The 11,309-nt window shown below is 43.6% G+C and overlaps 1 long non-coding RNA gene across 1 annotated transcript; it reads right to left on the bottom strand.

The window, feature by feature from the left end:
* Window positions 1–6,364: 6,364 nt before the first annotated feature.
* LOC125522584 (uncharacterized) lies at window positions 6,365–10,023 on the bottom strand. The gene is made up of 3 exons (XR_007289838.2): window positions 9,872–10,023; window positions 8,765–8,810; window positions 6,365–8,644 (listed from the first exon to the last, which is right to left on the bottom strand). It is a non-coding gene; the product is annotated as an uncharacterized LOC125522584 (long non-coding RNA).
* Between the last annotated feature and the right edge of the window lie 1,286 nt (window positions 10,024–11,309).

Genomic DNA, 11,309 nt, shown 5'->3' on the forward strand with positions numbered 1-11,309 from the left:
ACCGTGTTACGTCAAATTCTTAGGAGTTTCTCTTTCTCATGTATTAAGCTCGACGAGCACTCTTGTGAGGCATGTCGCTTAGGCAAGCATGTTCATCTTCCCTTTAGTGCGTCCTCCTCAGTTTCCACTTTTCCGTTCCAATTACTTCATAGTGATGTTTGGACATCTCCCGTTGCGAGTAACATGGGCTATCTCTACTACTTGGTGATTTTAGATGATTATTCTCATTATGTGTGGACTTTTCCTCTTCGTCGTAAATCCGATGCTTTAGCCACTCACCGCCTTTTATTCCTATGTCACCACCCAGTTCAGTCGCCCCATACTTGCACTCCAAACTGATAACGGAAAAGAGTTTGACAACATTGGACTTCGCACACTTCTCGCCTCTCACGGCACCATCTTCCGTCTGACTTGCCCCTACACTTCACAGCAGAACGGCCGCGCCGAGCGCATTCTCCGCACTCTTAATGACTGTGTTCGCACGTTACTCTTTCACTCAAACGTGCCCGCTCGGTTTTGGCCCGATGCCCTCGCCACCGCCACCCTCTTAGTTAACATTCGTCCGTGTCGTCCTCGGTGGAACTACGCTCCTCACCACCTTCTCTTCGGTACACCACCGTCCTATGATGGTCTCCACATCTTTGGGTGTCTCTGTTATCCCAGCACCGCGTCCACCATGCCACACAAGCTCGCACCCCGATCTGTCACATGCATCTTCCTTGGCTACCCTTCCAATACCAAAGGTTACCGGTACTATGATCCTGTCACTCATCGTGTGTACACCTTGAGGCACGTGTATTTTGTCGAGACGGTGTTCCCTTTTTTCAGGTCCCTCCGGCTGCGGATTCTTCGGCGTCGGCCCCCGCGCCCCCTAACTGGAGCGATGCACGGCGGCACCCCCCGACCCGGCACCTTCTGCCGCCACCTCCCGGGTTCTCGACTCCCTCTTACGAGGTCGAGTCGGTGGGCACACCGCCCGCCACCCCTGTGACGAGCTCGACCTCGACCTTACCCGTCACTCCAGCCGCCGCGGGATTGGCTGCCGCGGCCCCCGCCGCCACCCCTGCGACGGGCTCGACCTCGCCCGTCGCTTCAGCCGCTGCGGCCCCTGCCGCCGCCGCCGCTGCGATCTCCGCCGCCACTGCGGCCTCCGCCGCCGTCGCGGCCTCCACCGCCGCCGCCGCGGCCTCTGCTGTCGCCGCGGCCGCCGCGGCCCCCGCCACCGCAACGGGTGCCCCCACCACCGCGGCCCCCGCCGTCGCACCGAGTGTCGCCGCACCGGGTGCCACCGCCGCCGTGCCCCCTTCCGCCACGGCACTCGCCGGCCCTGCTGCCCCGTCACTTGGCGTGACTACCCGTGCCCGAGCAGGAGTGCTTCGGCCCAGTACGCGCTACTCCGCCGACGAGTATGTGTGCACCGCCTCGACGTCGACGCCATCACCCGTCCCCACCTCCGCTCGTGCTGCCCTTCGGGATCCCCACTGGCTAGCTGCGATGCAGGAGGAGTTCGATGCCTTACAGCGCAACCGCACGTGGCAGCTTGTTCCGCGACCCCCTCGTGCCAACATCATCTCTGGCAAGTGGGTGTTTCACCACAAGACTCGCCCAGACGGTTCTCTCGAGCGCTACAAGGCTCGCCGGGTGGTTCGTGGTTTTCGGCAGCGCGCGGGCGTGGACTTCACCGACACTTTCGCCCCGGTTGTGAAACCAGGCACGATCCGCGCCGTCCTTCAGCTGGCCGTCTCACGCGCCTGGCCTGTGCATCAGTTGGATGTTTCCAACGCCCTCTTGCATGGTCATCTCGCCGAGCAGGTGTTCTATGAGCAGCCTACTGGTTTCGTCGACACCGAGCACCCCGATTTCGTGTGCTTGCTCTCCAGCTCTCTGTACGGGTTGAAGCAGGCGCCTCGGGCTTGGTACCAGCGTATCGCCGCCTTCCTGCAGTCTTTGGGCTTTCGGTCCACTGGCTTCGATGCCTCACTTTTTGTGTATCATCAGGGAGCTGCCACTGCATATCTGCTGCTCTACGTCGACGACATCATCCTCATGGCATCCACCCCCGATCTCCTTCAGCGGCTGACTGCTCGTCTTCGTGATGAGTTCGCCCTCAAGGACTTGGGGCCCCTGCACTACTTTCTCGGCATCGAGGTGATCCGCCGGGCTGACGGTTTCTTTCTGCATCAGCAGAAGTACGCCCACGAGCTCCTTGAGCGTGCCGGTATGCTTAACTGCAAGCCGGCGCCCACTCCCGTCGACATGAAGGCGAAGGTCTCTGCTCTAGAGGGGTCTCTCGTGTCCGATGGAGCTTTTTATCGCTCTATTGTCGGTGCTTTACAGTACTTGACACTGACTCGCCCCGACCTGCAGTACGCTGTTCAGCAGGTGTGCCTCCATATGCACGCCCCGCGTGACTCTCATTGGACTCTGGTGAAGCGTATTCTCCGTTACATACGCGGCACCATGTCCTTGGGACTCACCCTGGCGGCCTCCGCCTCCACCGACCTCGTGGCCTACTCGGATGCTGACTGGGCTGGCTGCCCCTTCATGCGACGCTCTACGTCAGGCTACTGCATCTACCTTGGGCCCTCGTTGATCTCTTGGTCCTCGAAGCGGCAGCCCACGGTCTCCCGCTCCAGCGCCGAGGCAGAGTATCGCGCCGTGGCCAACGCCGTGGCCGAGTGCTCTTGGATACGTCAGCTGCTCCAAGAGTTGCTTTGTGATGTTCACAAGGCCACTCTTGTCTATTGCGATAACGTCAGCGCGGTCTACCTCTCCGCCAACCCGGTGCACCATCGACGGACGAAGCATATTGAGCTCGACATTCACTTCGTGCGCGAGCAGGTTGCCCTTGGTCGTGTTCGAGTTCTCCATGTGCCGACGTAGCAACAGTTTGTTGATGTGATGACTAAGGGATTGCCTACTCCCGTCTTCGAGGAGTTTCGGTCCAGTCTCTGTGTCTCCAGCGACGCTTCGACTGCGGGGGGGTGTTGAGTATGTGTTTTGTATTGCACGTGTATTGGAGTTGTGGCCCACATCCTAGTCCTCCTAGTCTTGTATAGTTGAGGTAGAGGCCTTCCCTTGTAATATATATACATGCACCAGCACCCCATCAATACAACGATTATTGTATTGCAAATCATCTCTCTATAGCTTCCGCGAGAGGCACGATTGTGCTTTCGCGAGAGCCATGCCCGTGCCTCTCGGAAAGGAAAAAATGCGTTTTCTGTTTTTTTTTCTTTCACGAGAGTCATGGTTTTGCTTCCGCAAGAGGCACGGTTATGCCTTCACGAGAGTCACGGCCGTGCCTCCTCGGAAATGAAAAAACGCGTTTTTTTATTCCTTCCGCAAGAGTGACGGTTTTGCTTCCGCGAGAGACACGGTTGTGATTTCGTGAGAGGCATGGATGTGCCTCTTTCGGAAAGGGAAAAAACCCGTGCTCCCGGTTCGGTTTTTTCGTCAGTTTTTTTCATGAGAAAAAGTTCGTCAAAACCTATCAACATGGTATCTAGTTTTGAATATCTCAACGCGAGGAATCCCACGGTGAAAGCGGTTCGGGATTTGGACGCACGGTTTGAGAGATAAAACGTTTTGAATAAACGGGTCTACGAAAAAAGGAAAAACTCTCAGGTTGCGACAAGTGGCATGCTGCATGTGCGCCACTTGTCTCAACCAGGAAAATTGTAATGATCTTTGCAACAAGTCCTCCTTAATTAGTGATCTCAGGCTCTCCAATGGGAGACCTCATGTTTGACGTTCTGTGCGCCATTTTGATATTTTGTTGATTTTGAAAAAAAAAAACTTAATCAATTTTGGGAAAAAATTAGGGATTTTAAAATAGTTCATCGATTTTCATAAAAAGATTGAAGAATTAGAAGAAAGTTCTATTATTTTGTCAATAGTCATGAAATTGAAAAAAGTTTGAATTTTGAAAAAAGTTAACAAAAACATCAGGAAGATTTCACGAACTGGAAGAGTAAGTTTGCGAATTAAGAAAACAAAAAGAAGGAAAAAAAACCAAAAAACAATTATAGAAAAAATGGCCTAAAATAAAACAAAAATCTAGAAAGAAAATGAAAAGAAAAGGAATGAACTGGGCACAACAAAGTGTGCTGCCGCGGTGGTTATCTCCGTCTTGACTAATCAAGGAGGTTTGGAGTTTGAATCTCCACAACACAATCCTATTTTTTTTAAGTTAGAAGGAAGAAAATAAAAGATAATGGGCCGATGTCAGAACGGTGGGTGGGTGTGAGCCAAATTGTATCGGGCGCTGAAGGGTGAAGGCACCGAATAGGAATCACCAATTCACCACCTCCGATAGTGCGCTGGTTGTCGCATAATGTACACCCCGCTTTTGACTATGTGGCCTATGCTAATTTTTGCCTCGCTTTTTGAAACACAATTCAACAGGTTTTTTGTACTTTCGGCCCTTTCCTCTTAATATACTTTTTTACGTTCTTCAAAAATATATCAGAAATGCAAAAATTGTTGGAAAATTTGAAAATAAATTCAAAAAATATACACCAATTAAAAAAATCTTCGCAAGATTTGGCAATTCAAATCGTTTTTTTGGATTCACAGAAGTTTTGAAGATTCCAAAAATGTTCAAAAATCTGAAAAAATATACTTGAGTATGAAAAATGTTTGTCAGCTGCAAAAATTCTTGCAATCTAAATTTGTTTTTGCAAATAAAAAATGTTCATGAATCTGAAGATAATATCAATAGTTCTAAAAACGTTCCCAAGTTTTTTAAAAAATCACGCACGTAAAAAAATATTCTAAATTTATATAACGTCCCTGAATAGTTTTTCATCGCAAATTAAAAAAATGCTTACGAATTTTAAAACATCATGGATTCCCAAATTGTTCATGAATTTCAGAATATTACACAATTTAATAATATTCTTGAATTTTCAAAATGGTCTAGATTTTAATAACGTTTAGAAATTAAAATATGACTGTGAATGTGAAAAAATAGAAAAATAAAATAAATTAGCAAAAGGACAAAAGTAAAAGAAAATGAAAAAAACCATAAGAAGCCAACGGAGTGGCGCGCACGGGCCAGAAGGTTCTTGAAACAAAAAACAGGCTCACTAAAGTTATAGAACCTTCATCAAACAAAAAACAGGAAGCACACAAATGTGCCACCCCATGTAGTGTCAGCATCGTTGAGGAGGTGCGCGTGTGCGCACTACTTGGGGCATTATGTGTGGAATGGGAATCATGAAAAGGAACAGAGCTCCTAATCAAAGCCATACATGGTAAAAAGTGAGCAAACACGCACCCACTCAACGCTTATGTGGGATGTTCCATAAGTAGACAGCTAGCAGTGCACCTGCTAATTGTAGACTTCTTTGTAAAAAAAGAACTTATAGGCTATCGAAATTTGTTTTTCAAATTTGCTAAAACATTCAAAACTTTTTTACAAATTAAATTCACAAGTGCTCGGGATTTCGAAAAAGGTTTGTGAATTTTAAAATAAGAAAAGGAAAAGGGAAAATTGAAAATTGTATTATTATGGAAAAACAGGAAGAAAACCGAATGGAAGTCATGAAAAAGAAAGAAAAAACCGGTAATAGAAGGTTAACCTTCCCAAAACACGTGCAAAGCACACTAAGAAAAAAAGGGTTAATGTGCCAGCCATATAACTCTCCAGCGCGCGATGAGGGTATGTGTTCCGTTGCTATCAAGGGACCTAGGCGGTAAATAGGAATCATTAGAAGGAACGGACAAAGGTTCTTGATAGTGACCAAAGCGAGTGACTCTTTCTATATGAGTGTCCAAATGGGCTAGCCAGCGAGCAGCCCATTAACATGTCATTTCCTTAAAAAGAATATGAAACATAATACAATGCATCATTAATATACTTATAAAATGAAACTTCACATTTTCTAAAAAATATACATATAATTTTGAAATTTGCTCTACGTATACAAATATTCAGGTAACATATACAATGTTCATGTGTTGAAGAAAATTCTTCATATTGAAAAGTGTATAAATAGCTTTTAAATGTTTGTCTAATTTAAAAAGTACCAACTTTTAAAAATGTTTCTCACAACTTGAAAGAACTGCCAATTTGTTGAAACGTTGTGCTAACTTAAAAGGTGTTCTTAATTTTTAAAATCACATAAACTGAAAAGGTTAACATACCCTTTTGTTTTTCTAAAATCATGTGATTCAAAATAATGTTCATGTGTTTATCAGAAAATATATTTATATCACTTTTAAAGTAAATGAAAACCAAGGAAAAAAATAGTAAGGATAAGTGAAAAGATAAAAGAAGGAAAAATAGGCCAAAACAGGGGGGGGGGGGGGAAGAGGAAGAAACAAAATAGTGACATTTTCAACACCAAGTGGTATATAGCAATATGGCTTTAAACTTGACATTTACAATATTGCCAGGGAACTCTTAAATCTGAAGCATTTTTAAAATTTCTTCCTCAGTATGCAGACAAAGTTCTGCGAGGCATTCACATTGTTGTGGGCCAGTTTGGACCGTTTCCAGCCTATTTGCAATAGGAGGGGAAACCCTGATATTTTTTGGACGCGTCTAGGGAGCGGCTGACTGCTCCCTAGTGTTCCCGAACGGCTGCCAGAAAAGAAAAAGATTTGGTCCTCACCGTTCCAGAAAAGGAAAGTGCTCCACGAGTAGCAACATATGCGTTCTAACCCAATAAACCACGCGTCGTACGCGGCCTCCAAGCCATCATGTGCCCTCCCATGCCCTCCTGGCCACCAACTTCTTCTCCCCATGCCCTACTTGCTCCCACCTTCCTCCCCATTAAACTAGGGGTTTTCAGGTCTGGATCTCCATCGCCAGAGCTGCCATGGCAGATGAATCAATGTGTAATAACAATTGCTACAAAAAAGAAAGAAAGAGCGAGCACAAACATATCAGAAAGTACCCGACAGAACCAAAATAGGGTGAAAAAAAGAAGTGATCACTTCTGCCTCCTGTTCAGATCCTCCCCCTCCTTAACTTTCCCTTTCCCCTCTCACCAAATTTCTCCTTGCAAAAATAACTTCTTCATAGTTGAAGAGAGCATAAACAGAGATAAAAAAATAGGGAGATCTGGTACATGTGCAACTGATTTTCATGCAACTTCATCATGGGACTAGCCAACTTTTGCAACAATGTGTGCAACAAAACACAGAAAATGTGCCAACATATAGGAGAGAGGACATAGAGAGTCTTATTTCACACATAATTCAGAAGAACCAATGTAAATGTAGCAAAAAAAAGAAAAGAAAAGAAAAGTATATTGTAGGTACTATGAAAACATAGCCACCAACTAGACAAGAATCTGGTTTGCATTTGTTTTTACCTTTGATCTTTCCACACACTAGTATACATGACTTTGTAGCTTAGAATTGTGAGCAAAAATCTACAGCAGCTCATCCACCCCCATACCCTGTAAAACCTACATATGATACAAAAAAGAATCCTGGGAAGAAATGAACCAACTCTCGCTTGTGTTTGTGCAACTTAAAGTACAAGTGTGCAAATTGACAACACTCCCATATCCATCTACTTGTGGTGTTTGGATTTCAGTAGTTGGCATCTTCAACTCGTATAGAAGTAGAAGATGCCAACTCATATAATTTCATATTCATTTTGGTTTTAGCTAAACTTCTGTATGCAGAATTTGAAAAACACTTTATGCTGGTTGTTGTACAACTTCATCATCTATTTTGCATAATTGTAAGTACTCCTGGATGCAATTCATGTTGCAGGTTTCTACAACTATGCAATGAATTTTGAACTGATGAACATGAATTTAGCATGTCTGAACACAAAATGAAAAATATTGAATTTTAAAAGATTATAATCTACCAAATAAGTAGTGCAACTACATTCAAGTGCATCTGGAAACCTAGAAAATCATATTCATGTGAACACATGAGGATGCCAACTACAAAATGGTTCTTGTGCAACTAAAGAAGTTGAAGATGTCAACTCATGTGGCATTGCCGTGCAACTATTAAAAAAGGTTGGGGATGCCAACTATCGATTGGTTCTTGTGCAACTAAAATTGTTGTGGATGCCAACTCATGTGATATTGTTGTGGGACTATTTAAAAAGTTGAGACTGCCAACTCCCAAATGGTTCTGGTGCATCTATGAAAGTCTAGGGTGCCAACTCGTACGATATTGTTATGCAACTATTTGAAAAGTTGAGGATACCAACTCCTAATTCATTCTTCTGCAACTATAAAAGTTCAGGATGCCAACCCAACACCTAGCTGGTTCTTGTGCAACTGTGTAAAATACCACATCCTAGGTTTCTTTGTGTAGAAAAAAATAAAAGAAAAAAGCCTAATGCCATTTCATGTTACCTCAGCAGCTACTTCAGGCGATGTGCCGGCTCCATCTACAACTCGAACCTGTGTGGTCGCCTTCCGTTTACACCATTTCACAAAGCGGAATTGGTAAGCAACCTAAAGGATGCATGAAAAAAGTTACTTATCTCTCTCTCTCTCTGTGTGTGTGTGTGTGTGTGCGCGCGCAAAAAAGTGACATGCACCCACACTGGTTGCTCGATACTTGCCTCATCATCCTCTGCCACCCCGTCGATATCAACACGACGCGTCTGCCGCTCGATGGGTCGTTTCGAGTTCTATCTAGAAGAATGGTTTGCAGATCCCTGCATAGAACAAACAAAACCCAGAACATGGTCAGGAAAACCCTCCAAAAAATAGTTATTATAATTGCAAAACAAAACTTCTACAAGGATAAATGAAAAACGATGAAAAAGCAAACATACCTCTCCTTCACTAGGAGCCGCATCTCCTTCTACAACCATTTTTGGTCTGTTAAAAAAAGCAAACGAACAAATTAGTCAAAGAAACCATATGCATAAAAGAGAAAAATGAGGGGAAAATTGATATCAAAGTAATGCCATAATTTAAACAAGTAATGTTGATTTTTCAAAGCACACCTACAAAATAAAACAAAATGTGTGCAACTTGATGCACTGTATGGCCAACAGGGCACACATGAGTGTGCAACCAAAAAATCTACATACACACTAACTAATCATGATTTAGTCATCTGAGCCATAACTAAACTAGCCTCCAGCCATGCAACTACATAGCCCTTTCATGTACAACTGCATAAGTATGACTAAGCCAACTAGGATATGTACTGCTTTGATTTTGCAAACTCCTATATGAACGCATACCCTTAACAACAGAGCACCCATGAGTGTGCAACCAAAAACACACACATACTGTTTAAACATGGTTTACACAGTGTATCCATCTGAGGCAATTGGTTAGCCATCACCGTGCAACTCCATAAGTTGGCTAGCCAACTGAGATATTTATATGTGTGATCCAACTACATTTGTGTTTCTGTGCAACCACAAGAACAAACTAGCCAACTGGTTACATATATGCATGCACTTATGAGAAAATAGAGAAACCACACGGATGTATTTTGAGAGGGTTGAGCAAAAACATCAGAACTATCCTCTCAGTACTCTTATGTACTCCCTTCCTTCTATTCCAACTCAAATCGCTGCTAAAAAAATCAAAAAATCACCATGCCAGATCAGACGGTTTGGCCGGAGGCAACACGCCGGAATACCTCGCTGAATCTGCGTGATATGGAGGTGAATCGCCATGAAACCCGTATCCCCTAGAACACGCACCCTCGACTCCCCCTGACGAAATAGGAACTCCCCAAATCACCGGAGTTGACCAGGTAGTCGCGGGCGACGTCTTTCGCGAAAGCTACCTCGTACTCACTGGACATCCACTGGAAATCCTAGAACCCCTCTTCGGCGAGCCAATTACGGAGGATCCCGACCACGGCAGGGGAAAAATGGGGAAGCAGGAGATGCGAGGCAAAAAAGGCGGGTGTACTGTACCTGCGCCGGTGACGAGATGCGGATCCCGCGCTCCCGCCCTTCGCCTTCGGCTGCAATCGCGGCAGCGGTGGCCTATCCCTGCCAGATTTGGGGAAGAAATGAGACGAACATGGCTAGAAGAAAGGAAAATGGATAAGGGAAGGAGAAAGAGGCGTGGCTCACCCTTAATGCTATCCTGTGCGATGGGAACCGGCTGGACCTGGAAAGCGGTGCTTGTGGACGGGCCCAGCCACGTGCACGTGAGGCCGATGACCGCATGATCTGGGCTGATCGAGTGGCTCGTGCTCGGCCGCTCGTTTCACCAAGATAGTGCGCGTGCGCTCTGAAGTACTTAGGATATTTTTTTGGTTTACCATTTGCTGTGTGAGGTCCTGTTCGACGGAATTTACAACTGGATGCAAGTTGCGTCAAAGTGTCAACCATTCGCACAGAGACTTGGCAATCGATCGATCACCTGGGCCGCGTCCATTAACCTTGTTGTAGCGTTTTTCGGTTTTCCTGTTTCTTTTTGGTTTTTGGTTTTTTCTTTCTTCATTTTTCAGTTTATTTTTCTTCTTCCTTTCTTTTCTTTTCCTTTTGTTGTTCCTTTTTTTTGTTTCTTCTTTATTTTTCAAGTTTATTTTTCTTTTTTAAGAGTGCATGTTTTGAAAATTGTCCAAAAACTTAAAAAAATGTTTGTTTCTTAAAAAGGTTAATATTTTTTAAAATGGTCATGTTTTCCAAAATTGTTCGTAAATTTAGAAAATGTTTGCATTTAGGAAAAGCAAGAAGTTCAGAAAATGTCTCTGTCTTTAGAACTTGTTTGGAATGTTTTTGTTTGAATTTACCAAAACTTTTCAAATTATGACCGGCATTTAAAAAATATTCTTGTTTTGAAAATTTATTCACAAATTCAAAAAATGTTCTTATTTTGAAATTTTCATTCATGTATTCAATATTGTTCATGTTCGAAATTTGTTTAGGATTTTCAAAATTGTTCTCCATTCCGGAATTTGTTCTAAAAATTCAAAATATGTTCGTTATTTGGAAATTTTGTTCACAATTCGAAAAATGTTCACACGTACAAAAAAAATCGAAAATTCATCTTTTTAAAAAAAATTCAAAAACCAAAAACACAAATTTTTCAAAAAAAATCGCATTAGCAAAAATTGTTCACAAATTCAAAAAAAATGTCCACATGATTACATTTTGTTTACAAATCGATTTTTTTTTGGGAATTTCGAAAAATAATCCTGTTTACAAATTTTGTTCACAAATTCTACAAATATTTTCCTTTTCAAAATTTGTTCAATATTAAAAAAATATTCAAGTTTCAATTTTTTTTACATATTGAAAAAATGTTGGCATGTTTAGTTTTTATTCACATATTGAAAATTTTCTGCGGATTTCAAAAAATGTTTCAGTTTTGGAAATTTGGCCACATATGCAAAAAATGCTA

This window comes from Triticum urartu, chromosome 7A (assembly GCF_056163025.1).
Source record: "Triticum urartu cultivar PI428250 chromosome 7A, HENAU_Tu73, whole genome shotgun sequence".
Lineage (NCBI taxonomy): Eukaryota > Viridiplantae > Streptophyta > Magnoliopsida > Poales > Poaceae > Triticum > Triticum urartu.